Raw genomic sequence first — 17,084 nt, 5'->3', positions numbered from 1 at the left:
TTGGGAGTTGGGACGAACATAAGTAAAGTATTAAAACAAAATCATGACGTTAACAAACGTCTGAAAACCATGTCGAATTAACACCACGTCAATAATTGCTGTTATTATAAAATAAACGAAACGAATAAACCTAAAACGGTTTGGACAACCAAACGAAGCAGTGCCGGTGGACCATGGTGTAGTAATCGTAATTGTTTTTTATAGTTATTAGTATATTTATATTATACAATAACCAAAATTGAAACAAATCAACGTTAAAGTATAGGTAGGTATATGAATATGATTATTTTATATTATATAATATTTGCGTACTTGAATTAGTAATATACGAATAATAAAGTCACATATTATTATCACAATAATTTTGTTTTTGTTCCACTTCTACATGTTACCAAATTTAAATTAAATACTACATATATAATATTATTATTAAAAATAGTTTAAATAACAATCAAACGATTCATATTAATAAACGCACATAAAGGATTGAAACACCTTAGAATGTTAGGGTACTTTTTAATTTAAACAAAACACACTTACGCAAAACCATTTTTGTTATGTTTTAGACTCTATTTAGAGTAATCTTAGAGGAAAATCAACTATTACGAGAATTACAAAAATTAATATTTCTGATGACATGGAATAACAAGTTATCGAAGTATTGTCTCAGAACAATTTAATACCTATTTATTTAAATTTACAAAAATTGTTTATTATTTTATTTTTAAAATATTTTTATAATTTAGAATAGGTAGATATAAAATTAAATAATAATAAAACATAAAACCGTTATGTTAAACCTTCTAAAATAATATTCTCTATAATTTTTGTAATAGTTAAATTTATTCTAAGATTAAACAAACATCGTATATATAAAAAAAATGATTTTACGTGAATGCGTTTTATCTATGTTAAGTGAAGGGTCTAAGAGAGTAAACAAATATTGGGCGGACACCCTCTTAACCCTACTACGAGTATTATATTATTGATTTATGAGTTTATTTGTATGCATATTGTATAGGTTAAAAATTAAATATTAATGAGAAAAAATATTTACTTGTACAGTTGTACATATTATCGGAATGCACATGTTTTGTTTGATTAAATAATGAAAGATTAAAAAGAATATACTTTAGGGTTTTGTTTAATTTTCAATTATTTAATAAATAATGCAAGTATACAACATGAAGTGTAAAATAGGTACATAATATGTATTTAATATACATTTTATAGTTCAAATTTAAGTCATTGAACTTTTAAAATATAACAAATACGATTAATATATTAGCAACTATGATAGATCGTTCATACTTGATATCCGTGCATCACGTATACCGTCAATAATTTAATCAAGATATTATTACAGCTTATAAGATTAATATTTATATATAGTATTGAATGTATATTTATACATTATAATTTATAATAGTATACTCTGTATACTCATATAAGTCATATATATTTAATATTGGTGTTATTATACATATATTAATGCTGGTAGATTTATATTTACCTATATTTTGTGATGGCTTCAAAAATAAATCATCCCAAGAAATGCGTAGATTTCATTTTTCATTTGTTTATTCGTTGAAAATGTTATTTAAAAAAAGCTTATAAGTTATAACGAAAGTACATTATTATTTTAAGAATATTTAACTGTTTAAAACTCCAAGATCAAACACGAGTAACAAATTGTATACAATGGATTTTGTATTTTTGTAATAGGTTTAAATCAAATATATTTACTAAATTATTTTTAAATTGATAAACCAACAATTGAAATGATTTAGGTACATAAATTATAATTAAATTTTTATCACACATAAATAAATAAAAAAAAACATGCAACAAAGGAATTAGTGAATTTATTTTCCTGCAGACTATTTAAGTACCTGTAAACTTTTTAATTCAACTTAATACCTCAGAGTCTCAAATGTTAATAACTATTTTACGTACACTTGATATGTAATTAAATTAATTTATACAAATCTTTTAAAAATATTTCACAAGGATAATAGATACGTGTTTAAATGTACATGGAAGTTCACACAACGTGGGGTCAAAAGAATCGATTTTTTTTTGTTTCCATTGTAAAAGAGAAAAACATTTTTACCAATAGGCTACCAAAATTGATTAGTTTTTCATATTCAACAACATATATCTTCAAGAGCAAAAATATACCTCAGAGACTTTTTGTACTTACAGTTTTTGACGATTGTTTGGATTACCACATGTATATAAAAAAAAATGATTAGGTAGGTATACTTTGAAAATTGTGAGTTAAGATAACATAATCGAGACACAATATTTGTCAATTATGGAATTTAATGATAATCATAAAAGAAAAAATATAAAATCATCAGGTGGGCGTATATTATGCGTCGAAGCAGATTATAAAAAAAACGCTAGCTCGTGAGCGTTTCTTTTTAACACCCCCCCCCCCCCCTCCCGCGCTTCCAAGCTGACCCGGTTGTACATAATTTTAAGTACCCAGAAGAGTTAATCTGGCGTAGGAAGCGATTTTTTTCTTTCTTATTCATCTTTTATTGTAATTTGTCAAAGTCACTGGCGATAATGTTATTCTTTGCAGCCATGTTATAGCGATAGACGCGGACGAGATAAAGGAAAACACCGACCATTATACAAGTATATACAAGAATAAAAAATAACCGACTAGTCTTCAGTGTAGGTATTATGCATATTTTCATATGACACGTTGTCGCTAGAAATGTATCAGTATAATTCATAATTCATAAGTTATAAATGTATAACATAACATTATATTTATATGTAAACAATAATCACTTTATAAACTTCCGGCCCATTTAGATATAGTATCAGATACATAAATTATTATTTTTACGCCTATTTACTATTTGTATTAGCAATGATTTAAATTAATATTTATTTAAGTACCTAGTTCTAATTAAAAATGTATCACCTATGGAATTTAAATAGTTTAATCTTAAGTCAAAACAATTTAAAGAATATTAAATGAGAGCTCTATTGAATTATTCAGCTATTAAACATAAGTTGTATTTATACCTCTTCTTCAGTTGATAAAGTATTATCAAAACATTTTTTTTCTGCCAAAGTATTAGGTAGGTGTATAGAAATTATTATTAAGTATCAATTAGGGTAATACAATATTATAATCAATATCAATATTTTAGATCTGAGACTTATGGAAATAACTGTTAATATATACTCATTATTTTAAGAGCCTTACTATAAATTGATTACGTTGTACAGAGTATATTAATGAATATTTCAGTTAATTTTTTATATTTTTTTGGAGGAAAAAATTACACAATTATATTGTTACAAACACAATATGCGATGATGAATACACAAATAGTAATCATGTTAACGGAAGAAGGTTTTTTTTCACTTATATTGTCGGAAACTACATTTTTGTTTTATCATATTCCAAACTACGTTTATATTAAAATTTAAAAGCACTATATCTGATATAACAAATGAGTTTTACATTCTTTGAAGAGTTTTAAAACTCTATTATGTTTCTAAGTTGTTTTGTAAACAACACTGTGACATAAAACAAAAACGATTTTAGAAAATAAATGCTATTTAAAATGATGGGTAAGAAGAGAAAAACACATGTGGACGAAAAAAACAACATAGATTAGTCTACACAAACAAGCCCAAGTGTTAACCCAGACAACCATCCACAAGTCCGTGACGTTTTGCAGATCCCTAAATTCTCATGAAAAAATGCCAGAAACCCAATTACGTATCTCTATGGCCATTTTCTACTTTCTCTATTTTTTTTATTATTTTTTTTTTTTATCATCGAATCCCCTGGACAGTAACCGATCTCCAAATTAAACACCTAAAATTCATCGGTGGCATAAATAAGGATAATTAATTACAGAGGCTATCCCCTTCCATCTAACCTACCCTTTGCAACGGCAGTGTGTTATATTCGTCGGGAGAACGATATTAAAACCCGGCAGCTACGACCCGGTAAGGGTATGGATATAAGGCCTACGGACAGCCACGTTTGTGGGAGTAGGGGGAAGAGATGCGATTTATAACGCTGTTAACTCGCTACAGTGGACCCTTACCCTGTTTTTGCGTACACTGTATTTTATACCGTCTTTGGGTTTTTATTGCTCCGGGTAAACGCGGGGTGAGGATAATCCGGGATTCCCGAAAGCCGATTTCCCTCGGCTCTTCTAACCTACAAGTGAGAGAAAGAGATAGAGAGAGGATGTTCGTTTTTACTTTTCTTTTTTTTTAATATATAACTTTTGGATGGGTCCACTTTTGGTCAAACGTGAATTATAGGCCAATTTATTTTTGAATTCCTATTTACAGTTTTGTATTTTTTGTTATTTTATTTAGTGCGTAAAATGTATTTAGTTAATATCTATATAGAATATAAAAAAATGTTATTCACATATTACTATTATACATTGTGAAGAAATTATATATTACGGCGGCTGCTTCTATTACCTACTGTCATAGTTTTATTACGAGAGATCGTGACTTGGTTATTGTGTAATTGTACAACTATTATTATTAGGTTTTGTGAATAGAATATCTATTTAACTTTCTTCTTATTAACATTCATATAAAAGTATCTCAGTCGATTTAAATGTAAAGTTGATCGTTCTTTTAAAAAGACTGATCATCGTTTTATTGCCTACGTTCTAACACGAATATTATCAATTATTTGACTTCGAAATATGTTTTGAGTTTGCATAAACGAATAGGTTATATACACTATAGGTACAGGATAATCTATTAATCTGCTATACCTATGTACTTGTAGTACTTACAGTACTGCAATATTCCCGAGCACTCTCATTCCGCGGACAGCAGATAGCTATATAGAATATAGTAAGTACAACGTGTCAACACTCAACAGTCAACATCCATTATTAATAAAAAAATGACTTACTTTTACTATGAAAATCAATTACAAAATGATCAGATAAATAAACAACTAAATGTAATAAATAATAAAGAACGTCTTATTAAAATGAAAAAAATAGCATTTTTAAATTTCAATCCATAGTGTTTGAATAGGCAATACAATTGTATTTATTTTTCCAAATTAATAGTTAAATTTAATAGCACATTTGGAAATTTTCTAAACAATAAAAATAAATTAGAATTATAACTTTAAGAGATATTGGAAATATCACGTAATATTAATACTATACTACAAAATAATATTATATTGAGCTTAGTAATTTGGATTGAAAATTGACGAGAAGTTGAACAATGCTTGTGGTTACTGCTGTCCCAATTTACTATACTATGTGAAATTGTGCGGGTTGAAATTTAATTTCGGAACACAAAGAAATTGTGTACTCTCAATACCCGATTTACACCCTCCAGCAACATCCCCCGAATATTTAATAAATTAACCGATTGTCCGTTTCACGGTTCGTTTACCTCAGGTTGGGGGCGACTGCCGTTAACTCGGCCGTTAGGTACTGTTGGCAATAGTGACAAAAATATATTCAATTTATCTATTAATTCTCCACAATTTTTTATTATTATCATTTATTTACGTATTATATTTTTTTATATTATTCGGTAATAGAATATCTCAGCAAACCCGTCATATCAGGTTACCTCATTGCTTATCATGCGATACATACACGTCCAAAACTCGTCTAGCCTTTTTTTTTTTTTTTTACAAAGCACCATACAAACACATACACTTACATCCATAGTACGCCATTGTTTTTGAGCGGGTTGACGACGTAAAAGAAAAAGAAACTCATATAGAGAATATGGCTGCCGGCGAATTGCCTGCCAATTATATTTTGTCGTGCCCGGTAGGGGTGGGCAGCAGTTTCCCCTTCAGCCGATAATTTACCACCAGACGCATTCTATTGTATAATTAGAGGGAAGAAAAGAATATAATAAATATATATTATGTATAGGGTCTTTCTTTACCATTCAATAAGAGGGAGAGAGTTTTGTTTAATATATATTATAATATATTATCCGTATATTTTACAATACTTAGAAAGAGCAAGAGAGACACAGAGAGAATAGAGATAAATGTTTAAACGTTTTGTATACTATATGATCAATATATCCGGCAATATTATTGTCGATATTTTCTAATTCCAAACATAAATATGATTAATAGATGACCCACCTGTTAGGTTAGAAGGTTACCTGTATATAATAACATCAATGTATATCAACTCGATTATTATACCGTGGGTCATGCGTGCGCGCCTTATGTGCGTCGATTTCGATATTCCGTAATAGCAATTAACCTGTAATGTTCAACCAATTATATTATGAATTATTGTGGCCGGTTTTCTTGAATTTATTATTATAATACTGTACTTAAGATAAAAATATTTCTACCCCCCCCTCGACTACCCTATTTTTAAATATTATAATGAAACATAAACGTCGATGGGATACAACAAAACCTGTTAATATCTAAATAGACTATTATATTTTTAGAAATTCGTTTTTTTTAGTCGATGAAAACTGTAAAATTCTAGAAATAAATAAAATAGAAATAAAACACTTCAAACAATCGTGTGAATATATCAAGTCAAGGATGTCGCTACTTAATTTACAGACTTGTTGTGATATTTGCAAAATGTTTTTTGTTAAGAACTTACACATAGGTATTCGCACACGAAAATAAACACTTTAAAAAATCACTGGGAATCAATGCTTACGTGGTTTTTGAAGTATCTTCTCAATGTAATATACCTCCTCATTTCATAGATTTATACTGACTGTTAAAAGATATGTGTACTTTGTTAACATTTTACCAATTAACCAAAAATAAACCAATTTCCAAATAACCAACTTACATTCAATTAAATTATTCATTAATGATTTTACTTTTTATAATTCTTTACCTACATGATAGTACTTAATATATTAAATATTTTAACTACATAATATACAATATACATTACTAATAATAATATAAAAAATAACGCAAAAATACTACTTAATAAGTACTAATAGTAACTAGTAAGTAGGTACTAGGTACGTTATTTAAATACTCTGATAGTTTATTATAGTTTAAAGTTTAGTGAATATATAATAATAGTTATTATCACTAAACATAATATAATCGAGTTCTGTCATTAAATTAAAAGAGACAAAATATAGTTAAATAAGAAACAGCAAAGATATTCATTATGATTTATTCTATTGTGTAAAAATTACTCAAAAACAAGGGAGGAAATTGCCATCAACCTTGGAAATTTCTTAATCGTTTATACTAGAGAAAATAATTTTCTTTTCTTTTAATTCAGCAATGGAAACATAAGAGGAGTCTACAGCCGTTATCAACTGTATAATTCATTATGTGAAGTCCCCACCAACAGTAGCGTGAAAACCTGCCCGCGTCCTACTTTTCCGCCCATAATTATTACCAAGCGCTCAAACTAAAATTCCTAACTGTATTTACACAGTGCAATTATATTATTTGTGGCACAACACACACCCATCACACAGTAGTAATGCAAGTTCAACTTATCTATTTATTTTTGATTTAAAAAGTGTATATTTTAGAACGAAAGATAAAAAAGTTCACATACAACTGATAAACCCCAACGTGACGTCAGCGACTTATATTTCCGTCTTTTCACCGGATCATCCTTGGATCATTAATAAATGGAAAAATACACATAGACGATCATTAATCTTCGACCAAGCAATACGTATATGTGCGTGTAAGTTGTACAAAATTCTTCTCTCCTGCCGTTTTACAACACTTGCGTTTTCAAAAAATAAAAAATATTTATTATATTTTACACCGCAAATTGATTGTCTAATTACATTAAAAAATATTTATTAATGATTTAATGTCGCCAGCAAACAATAATAACTGTTGGAGCAAATAAAATCTACCAAAAATTAAATTCATGTGCAGTTACATACATTTTTCTTACACGTGCAAAATGCAATATCGATCGACTTCAGTTATTTATTAAAACACAATAATAATACATTTATTATAACAAAATGAAACGTATTATTAAGAATATTTAACTTTCCCACACCCATCAATTCTGAGTTGTCACTAAAACCTATATTTCCTTCCTTCTCAATAGAATTGGACACAAACCCTATAGGGTATCGACAAACAGTGATTCGCAGGATTTCAATAAAACTAACTAGCTATCGACTCACAGAGCCATGATCCCAAAATAAATAACATTATATATTATTGAACACATAGTTAGACTAAATTTAATATTAACAAAAATATCAATAAGCTACAATGCACATACAAGGTCAATCCAAATTGATTTAATTTAATTTATATTCTGTTGCAACTTACCACACATGATTCAAAAAATGTACTAAATTTCATGGCAAAATAACTAACTTAATTCTCAAAAAAAAAAAATACAAGTAGGTAATTCCTAATATTCTAATAAGTATTATTACCAAGAAAAAAATAACTGTCCATTATACGTTGTTTAAAACATTTATCAAGAAAACTAGATCTTTATTATTCTGCACTAGACAAGTAAGGAATAATTCAGCGATACACTCAAAAATGGAATGTTGACAACATACCTGTCCCACACTAAACATTATTTTTGTCCATCCGACCGTCCTTGTGTACCAGTATACTCCGAGAAAATAGGAAAAACTAAATAATTACATACAGGATACACACTCGGGGTGCAGGTGCTTTGCCCGCAGGACTGATGAACCACGACCGTGCATGTGACAGATTATTCAGTACACCGACAGCGATAGTAATAGAACAATGCGTCGGTGGCGGACATATTTTTGTGACCGAAAACTCGTAATTTGTATACCATTGTTATCCACGTCGGATGATGATGACGAGGTTTTTTTTACACACTATACTTTCTCACAACCGAAGACAGCGACGATAGAATATACACCCATGCGTGTCATGATTGTGTTTTCCAGAAGCATTTTACCCTTAAACCCTTTTCTATTTAATTTTACTGTTTTTCAGTAATTTCGACAACGGATATGTATGTCTGTAATCAATGGAGACGAACAACACAATTTATTATTATTATTATTACGTGTCATATATTTATCGATTAAACATAGTATCAGCGGGACTGGAAATATTATAGATATTATGTATTTATATATTTTATTGTTTTTTTATAAGAAATACTTGTAGTTGTTTTGTTTTCATTTTACTCTTATGCACGATTTCTTTTCTGCAAGTCTGATGATCATAAATCGTTCATAAGCCGTCCATCGTGGCGTTGTCGCGGCTTCACATAATATTTTCTTAAACAACTTATGTATATGTCTATAAAACTAACATAAAACTGCTCCAAAAAGAAAAACTACCTAACTACTTTTATTTGTTTGTATAATGCATATATATGTGTATGAATTAAGTATTATTGTGAAGTATTTTTTATTTTAATACAATACGATGAAAAATAATAACTTTATTTTTTATAATTTATTGTATTCTTCAAGTTAAAATACAAAAATTGGTCATGAATGATTTTTTGAAATAATTTACAATAATGATAATCTAATACTGGTAAGTAATATTTCCAAAAATAAAATTTCTATGAACATCCTTAGTGTAACACCGGACAAAATGTATAGAAAAATACAATTTATTTATTAGTAATCATTAAAAGTATCTACCATAAATCATAATTATTTTAGATTATGATGACTCTTCATGATAATAAGTATAGGTACCGTTGAAAATTATAGTGGACAAATAATTTACACTTGATTCACTAGGCGTTCGATCAGAAAAACATACATAAGTAATAAGTTAAAAACGCGTAATAACAAACAGAAACTGTTGAACAGTTCTAAATTTGATGATGTCTACTGTCAATTCAAAATCACTACATAATAGCCAAGGATAAACACTTCAACATTCAAAATAAAAATTCTAATAAATATTTGATTTTAAAAAGAATATTGTCTACCGAATATATATAGAACACCATAACGTTGATATACCTACGTAAATTAGATGACTATCATTCAACCGATCATATATTCTGTCCTGTATAAATATTGAATTGAATATATTATTTATTCAATTTCGTAGATATTTTTTCTTATGATTTAAATACAAAAATGTTGACAGAAACGAAAAACCTATCAAAACAACGAATTCATCAACATTTCAAATAAAACAGAAATATATAGTTTTATATATTTAAACAAATAAACCTTAATATTATATATTCGGTATTAATGGTTACTAGTTAGGTAATTATTTCTTATAGTGAGGGAGTGTTAAATTAATAGTATTATATTTTTTTTCACTGTAGGGGTGAGGCAGAAAAAGTAACTGAGTTACATGTTAAGTGATATCCGATATATGAAAATATGCGGATTCCGAATGACTTTCGTCTTGTCCTATGTGTATTATTTCTAGGAACAGACTTACAAGGGTGCTGTTTATTGCATTCCATGGTAGTGGTGGAGGCAGTGGCGGCGACGACCGACCCGAGCCCGCGGCGACCAACCGTAAATGTATATAAAGAGGAGATACAAACATACATCGAGAAATATAATAATAAAATTATAAATACCTATTTATATAATGGACGGTTTACCGGCGCTCGACATGTATTATATAATAATAATTGAGGGTAAAGTGCGCGGCGACGGCCGTTGCGTCCGACGGTTTCTGTCCGTGGTGGTGGGGCCGATAATATTTCATGTCAGAGGCACACAGTCACTGACACACCGTATTATTTTGTCGTGCTCAAACCGTTTTTTATCTTTATTTTTTTTCTCATACGTACATAATAATACCTTATATTATTTTAATGTTAATACAAATTTTTAAAACTAATGTACTCAAATAGAATATTGTCGGATGACCTCTGTGTGAATCGTACCTATAGTTTATCGTACCTAAAATGTTTGTATGCAATTCGGTTTTACAACTAGCCAATAGAGTACACCTATTAGCCTCCAGGCTAAACAGCAGCAAAATGAGATACTTCCATTTTGAAAATATTAATTATACATATATAGTTAGATACGTCATATACACATACATACATAATATAAATCATAATAAGATTATTATTTCTCTTATGCGAGACAACAGAAATGATTTACCTATTTGATAAATGATAAGCATTAAAAAAAAATTGAGAAATTAGTTTTTCCGATAATCAACTTTTGGATGAACCGTTAAATGTAAGGAAACACATATCGGAATGGTTGGTCCAATATAAAACTATTAAAACTATCCAAATTTTAAAGTTTAGTGTCATTATATTACATTGTATCCAATGTTATTAGTTAATTAACTACAAAATATATTAAAATAATACATTTTACTAAAAAGTGGACAAAATTACAAAATATGAATTTTGCAAGATACAATAATTCTCTTAGGTAGATTGGTTTAATAAGATACCTAATTAATTCAAATTCTTAATTTATTATAAGCTCATGTTTACATCAAGCAATCTATTTTAAACATTTATGATAAAATAAAGTTTAAATGTTTCGACTTAAAACCTATGTAAAAATAAAGATAGATACACTATTAAATAATTTAAAATAATATACTATGCAAAATATTAAAAAAAAAATAATAATAATTTTTTTTAGGTTTAACATATTTTAACATGATTTAATTAATTTTAAACAATCATTCTTTTTTTTTTGTTCCATTATTAACGTACATAATTGTTATCAAACACCAAGTGTAACGAGGGTAGGTACTATAATAATTATCAACATTTGAAGAAAAAATCGTGTAAAAAATTCAACAAATTTATTTGCAATACTCCAACAACCTACATATTTATATAATAAGTAGTATTTGAAAAATTCCAAATATTTCCTTCACCTTTATTGTGGGGCGTTAGAATCAACACAAAAACCGAGGCACTGAACTTTAGGTGTATGTAATATCAAGACAAGATGTGAATTTCACTTAATGAAAAATCAGTAAACCCCGGTTACTATTACAAGAAACTACTGAAAAATGTAGTTCATGAGAAATTATTTCAAATACGCGAGAGTAAATAAGTTTCCAGTAGAGCACGCACATATACGACTTTGGCGGCGAAGGAATGTTTTGAAAAATCGATACTCGTTTAAACCGTTTTAAAAAGACAGTAAAAAAGACATATTTTTCTAGGTCCGAATAAATGAATAACATGGATTGAATTTGTCAAGAGACTAAGATTTTCATTCGAAATCATAAACGTATAATAATTATTAAATACCTAAATAAAATAACTTATAATACTCTATTACTATAACTCTATTTTATTATACATATAACATATTACATATAGTTATCTATATTACAGATCAGTAGGTAGTTTTTTATTTTATTAATGATGAGATTCTCGTCTCTTGTCAGAGGGCAGGAAAAAATCGTCTAAGCGCGTTTTCGAGTGGGCCTACCCAGAGGAGCTCAATGAGTAGTTGCGTCGTCGAGTGTGCGTCTGTGGGGAAAATTTTAAAATCGTTCAGAGTAGACGACGGTGCCGAAGGGACCGTGTGCTTTCACTACCACTGCCGTCTATACCTACGCTACGTAAAAGCTTGTTAAAGGAAATCGCGGCGATCGCAAAACAGCACATTATTAAACGGCAATCGAAAACGCATCAACAAATCCTGGTTATGTAATGTATAGTAGACACGAGTTATAATTGTAATGTGAGGAGAGTAATTAGCGCCGTACTGGGAATGATTATTTGAAAAACTCAAATGCTACTTGTATGAGCAAGTATTTTTTCGAATACCTTTAACACCGGCTCTTTTTCGAAGAGTGGCAAAACGCTGTGTCGACGACACAAATGTGGTAAAGGGTTAAAAGCCGCGAGGATTTGGCGACGGCGGTAGGTAGCACGTGTCGTTGCGACAGAAGTTTGTCTCACATTTGTGCAGGTAATTATATGGTATACTGTATAATATTTTACATTTACGCTAATCGCGTTATGATATTTTGAAGAAAAAACTCACCTCTAAATTTGCTTGTCGTATGTTATTCGGTAAACGGCTACTACTAAATTTCTGTCTATTTTTTTGCGTAAAACCAACAATAACAACGATAATTAATAATAATAAAAAACTAATCCGCGACTAAGTCCGATGACTTTTAACTACTCAGTCGGCGATGAAAAACCGGTTTGATATATTATTTTTCCGCGATTCGTGTGGCTCACGTTTTCAAAATATATATATTAAAAAACAAAAAACAAAAATATAAAAACTAAAAACAATAACAATTATTAATAGAAAACTTACACACACACTAGTCGTGTGTTAAATATTATATATTTTTAATATAAACACATATGAACACTAAATCAATACGATTGAGGTACACAACGGCGGCATAAATAATAATTAATGATAAAATTGAACACACGGCACGGCACGGTGTTGACGACGTCGGCGGAGTTTCGATACAACGGAACAACGACGGTACGAACGTGTCGGCACACCAAACTGAACTGAACTGGCGAGTGGCGAGGTGCCGGCGATTGTCGGACGGGCTCCAACGAGACGGCCGCGACGGCAACGCAGAATAACCGCTAACAGATCGACGGGTCACCGCCACCACTGCGGTATACTCGTCGCAGGTTTACCACTACCGGGGTAACGCGTCTATTATTACAATACGCAATACGAAGAATAGTATAAAATATTATAATTAAAATTAATACCGATTTCCCGATAATAGTTATTCTTATCACCGTTATTACCTGTGTACTGAGCGCACGTTTCTGCGTTTATGAGACTTTGTTATTGTAATTAATTATTATACTATATATAAATTATTATTATGTTTACTTAGATACTTGATATTACGCGCGTTTAAACCGAATTTCCTATTTCGAGCTCGTTACTCGGAATTCTGTGTCGCACGTAAAATCATAATTTCATACCATCGTACTCGACATAAAAATAGGTACCTCTTATTTTAATAATAATATCTGACCACTACTATCTTCTCGTGATTTAAACGTACGTATTATCCACATCCAGTATATTATACAAAAAACGAAATACCCCTATTACAACTTTAGTATTTCGATTTTCGATACCTTGATACCTTTTATTAGTAAGTTATTTGACAATATCGAATAATAACACTCCAGTGTTCAAGACGTCTTATTCGAATGATATAAATGCGTGTATATTAATAATATTATGTATTATCAAAATTAAAGTTCAAGGTTGTACACACTGATAATGACCAACGAGACACGATTCCCGTGATATTAATAATCATATTACAAATAAATTAATAACTAATGAGTGTAACGTATATTACAGTGTTTGACTTGTATATACTGTGGTGCACAATATCACAAACCGAATAAATGATTTCATTTTCCAACGAACAATAAATTTACAAATCGGATCGTCTCTTCACGCGCAAATGATCTGACAATAAAAATATATAAATCACACAACTTTAATAATATTTGTAAAAAAAAAATGTACCCAATTGACGTGCGTAGCTGTGTGTGGGAAATGCGGTCTTCGTGTTTAAACACATATACACGACAAAGTTATTAATATATTATACCCGAAACTTTCGTAATACTGATTCGAAACTGTTGAACCGTACTTTTTAATCGCGTATGTACCTGCGTTTATTCGTTTAGCATAATTCGTATTTGTTTCCCAAAAGCCGATTAACCGTAAAATAAAATTATAAACATTGGTGGTGTTTCATTTTGTCTCTTTCAACATGACAACTTACTTATAGGTATAATAATATCGATGTGGATATAATGTATCGTTTAATTTGCAAAAAAGCAGTCTGTCCTACAAAATTCATTTAATTATTGTTTAACAAGCTTTGACAAATAATAGCTAACAATAAAACAATATATGTCCAAGTGTCCAACCCTCACAAGTTTGTTGCGAAATAAAAAAAAAATGCCTAACCTATAAACGTGTCCGTTCGTTTGGAAGAGGTGTCGCGTCGTATCAAGTGTGATTATTGTCTTCGTACAGCTAACAATTTATTACAAAAAAAAAATCATCTTTACGGCTAGTGACACGGCTAAAGTTGTCTATATGTCAAGTAAGTGCAAAACGGTTTCCAAATAATTTTGAACACATTTTATGTTATTGTTTACCTATTTAACCCTTTAGCCGATTATTTATTGTTTTTAATACATAATAATTGGTAAAAATTAACTACAATAATATAATATATATATTATTTATTCAATAAATTCGATACATTCAAAGGGCTTTCCGTGGTATACATAGTATATACAAAGTATAAAGCTTTTACAAAAAAAAAAAAAATAATAATAACTCGAATATTAATATAATGTACGTATAAATATTAAACCCTATACCAGTTCTGTCGCTGGATGGTTTCTTCAACAAAAATGAACATGTCCTTTTATTATTCATACCAACATTATATTTTCATTTTTCTTAAAATATATGATAGAAAAACATTATAAATATGAGCCATATCGTTTTATCATTTATACTTTATATTGATTAGTGATAGTGATTACAAATTGTTTTTTCTTAAACAATAATTTAAGACTACAAATAAAAGTTTAATAAACAACAGTATTTTTAATCGATTTGAATATTTTATGAAAATGATAATGTCATTGCCAATAAAATTTATTGGATGAAGTAAAATTTAATAATATTTTGTTTTATCTTTTTACAGATTACGGGTACAGATATAATAATATAACTGCAATATTAATTTAATTTTTAATTTTGACGTTTAGTAATTAATTCGTTATAACTTGTGGTCGAGAGTAGTTGATTAAAAATTAGTTGATTTAAAATAATAATTTAAATTATTTTAAAAAAAATTATATTTTTTTTAAATAAATCATATTATTTATGTAGGTAACTATGATAAAAGTTTTATTTTAAATTAACGAACTTGATTATGTTTATTTTATTTGTTATAATATGTAATACAATATTAAAAAATGTCTCAGTTCACTTAAATAATTTAGGTTGTTTTTCTCATTACATTTAACACAAGCTGATGCATAATCTCCCATCTGTTCTTGTTTAATCGTTACAAACGAAATAAACGTACATAGTTGGCTAGTCTTTTTAACACAGACTATTATAATGGATATGTTTTAGAACTTTTCGTATTATTTTGGACAAGTTTAATCATAACCACCAAGTTTCTTTTTGTAAATGTTAAACAGACATTATAATGTTTAAAAAATGTGCTTTCATATGAAATAATCTTCTGAATATTTTTAGAATGCATAATATTTTTAAATTAATTAGTCTATAGCGATTTAATTTTTCTTTTTTAAAGTATAATATTCACTCGAGTTGTGTTTTATTTTCACCACGAACTCTCGTGACTAGTAAAATGTTGAAACTAATTTTTTGTTTACTCAGTTAATATATAATATAAATATATTTTAATTTGTTTAGTTCGTTTATATTCGTGTACTATATTATGTAGCTTTGTAATCTAATAGTTTATTACTTAAAAACAAAAATATTTTTTTTGTCTATATTATTTATCTGACAAGTTTAATATTCTCGAAACTGACTAGTCACGAATTACCGAAAATTATTACTACTGTTCCTTCTTAATGAACAGTGTATAAATATATTGTACATACGTCTAAAACTATTTATTATATAGTAATAACGTAAGTAGGTATAGTGAGCATAGTGAACACATATTTCAGCTTCCTCTAAAACGTGACGTCTACATAGGTTCATTTGTTTTTTCTTTTCCATAATATAATAATAATATATATATATATATAGACATTTTTCATCTCTGTCAATTGATTGATCATTTATGTTCATGTAGTTATTGACAAAAAAGAATTAAGTGTCATTTTTTAAATTATTTATATTATATACTATATTATTATTTTACTAATCCCACGTACTATTTCTATATATGGCTTATCGTTTGTCCAGATTGCGTATAAGAATAACCGTCTTAAGTGTCCACCATCCACGTGTATGGTGTATATATGTATATATAATATAAATATGTAACATACATGGGTGATGTGATTCTATGTAGGTCATTTTGAGCTTTCCTTTTTTAACGTCCAATAAACTATAAATTCGTCGTAGGTACATGTTTGTTTAATGGAATATAATATTAT

General features: G+C 28.7%; 1 protein-coding gene across 9 annotated transcripts in view; it reads right to left on the bottom strand.

Annotated features, from left to right (window-relative positions):
- LOC132923276 (ephrin type-B receptor 1-B) overlaps window positions 1–13,459 on the bottom strand; it is a 125,438-nt gene extending 111,979 nt beyond the window's left edge. For all 9 annotated transcript variants that reach the window (XM_060987152.1, XM_060987154.1, XM_060987151.1 and 6 more), the window contains exon 1: window positions 12,949–13,459. The gene's annotated coding sequence lies outside the window, so the exon portion shown is untranslated. The remainder of the gene's footprint in view (window positions 1–12,948) is intronic.
- Window positions 13,460–17,084: the final 3,625 nt, after the last annotated feature.

This window comes from Rhopalosiphum padi, chromosome 2 (assembly GCF_020882245.1).
Source record: "Rhopalosiphum padi isolate XX-2018 chromosome 2, ASM2088224v1, whole genome shotgun sequence".
In the NCBI taxonomy this organism is placed as follows: Eukaryota; Metazoa; Arthropoda; class Insecta; order Hemiptera; family Aphididae; genus Rhopalosiphum; species Rhopalosiphum padi.
Note: the sequence above shows the minus strand (reverse complement) of the source record. Positions and strands in the feature narration are given on the sequence as shown.